Source organism: Lissotriton vulgaris, chromosome 6 (assembly GCF_964263255.1).
Source record: "Lissotriton vulgaris chromosome 6, aLisVul1.2, whole genome shotgun sequence".
Taxonomy (NCBI): domain Eukaryota; kingdom Metazoa; phylum Chordata; class Amphibia; order Caudata; family Salamandridae; genus Lissotriton; species Lissotriton vulgaris.
The window spans coordinates 445,892,667-445,897,584 of NC_141694.1; positions in this window are offsets into that span (position 1 = coordinate 445,892,667).

A 4,918-nucleotide genomic window follows, 5' to 3' on the forward strand; every position below is an offset into this window, starting at 1 on the left:
ATGCCGCTGATTCCCAAACGCCGCTCTGCTTTCTCTTAAGCTGCACCTCTGCAGGCAGCCACACAAGGGTAATCACTAGCCTTTGAAGGCCCTCGAGCATCTCTGTATCCAACGTACCCAAAACCGAAGACCTATCGTGAGCAAGTTCGGCACACCATTACATGCAGGGTATCAGCATAGGAGAGTGGCTTGAGGGCTGCTACCCCCTACGGACTGTCAGCGGCCATCTTGCCTTCGGGCTGCCCCAATCCCTGTTTTTTTTCTTAGAATGCAGTAATTTTGTATCATTGGTTTCTTGTTATCTGTACTACCTTTAATTCGAAATAACGCTTTTAAACTTAAAAAGAGCGGCTGGCACTTGTTATTATTAGCTAGTTTGTGCTTTAAGCAACAATGAGGGTAGTGATGGCCCAAACTGCAAAGCGGGGGGGGGGGGGGATTGTGGGACGGGCAGGCCACACCATGAAATCCTCAAATTTTGAAGTTAGACTGCCTTTCCTTGTGTCTGTTGTCAGTAGAATTAACCAAACTATATTCCAGCAATGGTATTTGGAGCGCTCACAAATTAAAGGACGGTCACAAGCCCGTTTAGTAACAAAATTTAGAGACATGCCGCTATGAAAAATTTAGCTAAAACAATCTACGTTTAGCACTACAGCAATGGGAAGGGATGAACTCGTACAGGGAAAAAGCAGACATTTAAAACAAATCGCAATCACGAAGGGTGAATGTGTACAGAAGAAAAGCCAGCATTTGAAACCCAGGAGCAGAAACAAACTAAAACAAGCACTACGAAGTGCCTGGCTTTAGTTTCTCCTGGAAGTCGTCCTTGGCCCAGGGTTACAGATGTTGATTTGTCTAACTAGTCCTGGACAGTGTAGCGCAGTATCTCCCCACTTACAATAATATACAACCCGACCCCACTCACCAAGGTCTACTGTTAGCATAAGGCCTTCATCTGCGGCATCTTGCCATTAACAGCCATAGTATTAAGGAGTAGGTTAAATATTCCAGGCCCTCCATTCATTAAACCACCATATCAAGGTGGCGGGTGAGGGGAGGGTAGGAACAAAGGCGACGAAATTGCAGGGGTTTAAGAGTAGAAGCAGAACAGTCATTCCAAACCATCGGGCAGTGCACTCCCTGGGCAGATCGAGAAAAACAACTGCTCATTGGGCCCGTCAGCATCCAAGCATGTTTCATACATTGAAATAAATCAGCAGGAGCATCGAGCCAGGGGAGGGTGAAATCAGAGCACTGCATGTCCCACCCCTAAGTCTACCACTACCTATGAGTGACCTGAAAAAGGCTTCACAACCCCATTTATCCATCTCCTGACAATAGCTCTCTTGCTCCTTGGGAGTGCCTGACTCAGCCACTGACTCTGGGAGTTGCCTGCAGTGTCCATCCACTGCTGGGATTTAACTCCTGAGTCACTTACTCTGGGTGACATGAGAAAAGACAACTCACCATCCTGTTCCCAGCTCTTGGCTCTGTCGCTGAGACTGTGTGATCTGTTGAAGATCATTCACCATCCTGAGTAGCCAACTCCCGGCTAAAAAACTGACTCCCTGGTTGACCTTAGGATTACCTACTCACCACCAATGTGTGCCTGACTCAGATGATTCCTAATACACCCTAATGCTTTCAAAGATCACCAGACGCTGTGGATGCACATCTAGAAAATCTCTATCCCACACAATGCCATCATCTTGGCCATGCTGTAAGCCCTGCCCCAAACCTTACCCATGAGCTTCCCCACATCCTCCTTTGTGATGCCCTTGTGTGCTCATACCACCCACAATGCCTTTTCACCTGTGAGCTTCTCCCATCACCTCCCGCTGTGTTCTCTCTCAACCACTTGTTCCCCCATGTTCCTCTTTCTCCCCATTTGCTCCCCCATTGGTGCTCCTTCTCTACGCCCTCTTTGTTGCTACGCACCATCAAGTTGCTTTGCACACCCATTCCTGTTGCTCACCCCTCTGTGTTGCTCCCACCTAGTTAATTCCCTTTCCCCTGTGTAGCTTTCCCTACACGTGCAACTTTTTTTTTAAATTTACTGATCCAACACGGAAGGGCAAACAAAAAAAGCGCAAGCCACATTTTGCAGGTGTTTGCATACAAAATGATGTGGTTGGGTGCTTTTTATTCCTCTTTTTAAAAAGACATGCTGCATAGCTTCAGGGATTATGTGCAGTATGGCTAGAACACTTGATAAAGGTTCTCAAAGGTTCTCACACACAATAACTATTGGATTTGTCAATCTTTGTTTAGATATTGCCTTTACTGTGCTTCTTGCTGATCCCTCACTCCAGGCAAACAAGTCCTCAATGGCAAGTTAGCCCTGGCAGATTGGATACAAGGCGTGGTTGGAGTAATGTGCAGGAAACAGTGACAATGATGGCAGGGGAGTGGTCTGCTCTTCTGAGGCAACTTTCATCATAGTATACCAAGTGTGAGACCCACTCATCTACATTCATATGCACATCATGGTGGGGATCTCTATACCTATGCCTGATCAGTACTACAAACTTTAAACAAAATATCTCAGAATGGACAATCAAGTAAAGTAACCAGGTAAGCGGAGTATGATCATGACAAAATACAATAAAATTACCTACAGAGCTGCTCAAAGCTGCCAGCTTCCTGAAATCCATAAACTGTGCGCCTATGTCTCACAATTCTTCATCCATCACACTGCTAAGGGCTGAGTCCCATGACACGCTTACTGCACCTCAATCACGACACTGAAACACTTCCTAAATAAGATCAAAACAAAGACAACATACTTCCAGTCACACAGCCAACATGGTGTATCGTGCTACTCTTCTAGACAAGTGCCATAGCACCCGACATAAGGGAAGTAAGCGCTATCTAAACATTGCAATACAATACCAAACTCTTCTGGGTGCGCTAAGGCACGTTTCTTCCTATGTAACTGGATTCAGGTTGGCAGCTGTCATTTGGCCATGCAGGAACCACCAACCACCTGCACGATGAGCAAACATGGACATGAGAAAATTCTTCTTTCATTGAACAAGGTTTCTTTTTCTCAAGTCTGAAGACATCACTAAAAGAGGTGAGATCGAGCGGCGTAGAGACTCGCATATGCCCCCCTGAGGCTATGAGGTACCTAGAATTGCCTACTAGGCACTTGTAAATCTACCGTGGGGACAGCATTACAGCGCAGTATTATCCAGGGTGGGTTTATTGGCTGCCTCCAAGTTTTCTTTGTAAGAATGGGAAATACTATGCCGTTTCTGCCTGACGGATAGAAGCACAGCCACTTTATCCCCTGTGTTTCTCAAACAAATTCCTAAGAGTGGGCCATATTGGTGAGGTGGTTGTTCGTGGTCCAGACGTCTCTCGCTGCTTATAAAAGAGGCACGCTGACGCAGACACTTTGGGAAGCTTAACCGGTGTCAGAGCTGCATTCAATGCCAGACCGTTTTTTTTAAAGTTAGCACTTTGGCATTTTGATCCCTGTTGTATTTTTAAAACTTACTTTTAATCCTCTAACTGCTGCCACCACTCCTTGTCCAGGTTGCGTGGGGCTATCATTGCACATTGCACTTTACTCTTCTTCTTTGGGGGCCATATTGGGGAGGTTGTTCGCGGTCCAGACGTCTTACGCTGCATATAAAAAGCGCGCCTAAGGAAAGCCTGTCTGCATCCGTCCGTGCTCGGACCTGGATCAGGGCGAGCACCCCTGTTTGTAGGTCCCCAGATATAAGGAGGTGCACTAAACAAGAGTTATTGGGGCTTATGCCAGGAGGAAGTACACGGAGATGTCCCAGTTATGGTAGAATAAGGAAGCATTAAACCAGTTGGGGCATGTGACTTTTGTGGCTTACATCTGCCTAGCTTTCTCGATTTACCAGTTTGTGATCCTCACATTGTGCACACTTCTAATTCTTTGAATGATGTGAGATATATTAAATGTGTTCTCTTTAATTCCAGGTCTTTAGTTAAGCACAGCTTAGAATGCGCACTTTTCCTAGAAGAACACAATATTAAAGTTGCCTTTATTAAGGAAGCCTTGTCAGATCAAGCCTCGGGCCTGACCTGGTGAAAGCCACGCCTCAAGGTTTTTCCTGTTACTCCTTAGATAGACCCCTATGGAAAGGTAGGGGTTTAGTGGTCATTTATCATGACACTTTGAATGCAGTTTTCCATCCTGCAACCAATACTTCCTGTGAAGCACTTTTCTTCAATATCAATGCTAAGGGTTTTGGTACCTTTAAGGGGGTGCTTCTTTATCGTCCGCCTGGCCCTAGACTGGGGTTTTTAGAATCGATTGGCACCCTGCTTGAAGATGGTTTGAGCTTAAACTTTTTCACGGTACTTGGCGACTTCAATTTGTATCTTGAGGATCTTAATGACTCAGATACCATTTGCCTGAATAGAGTAATGGAAACCGGCGAGCTTAAGCAGCTTGTGGTGAGTCCCACACATCTTAAAGGACACACCTTAGATGGGATATTCTCTAACAATCCTCACATATCCTGCTCTGAAGTATTCCCTTTGGCCTGGTCTGACCACAGCGCCATAACCTTTGAGATGAGGGAGCCTTTACATCCTATTTCAAATAGGGTCAAGCTGAAGACGCAGGAAAAAAGGCGTGGAAAAACTTAGAGGGTACACAACTAGAGGAGGCCTTGATGAGTACCTTACCTCTTCCCATCTTAGAGATTGATAAAGCCGCCAAGGTCTATACTGATTGGATAGATTCAGCGTGTAAGAAGTTGGCTCCAATCACTAAATGGACTCCCAAGAGGGTTCATCCTTCGGCTCCGTGGTACTCTGATAAGCTTAAGCTGCAGAAGCTGGCTTGTAAAAAACTTGAGCGAATCTGGAGAAGCGGATACAACATCACAAATAAAATAAACTATAAGCATAGCCTTAACATCTATAAAGA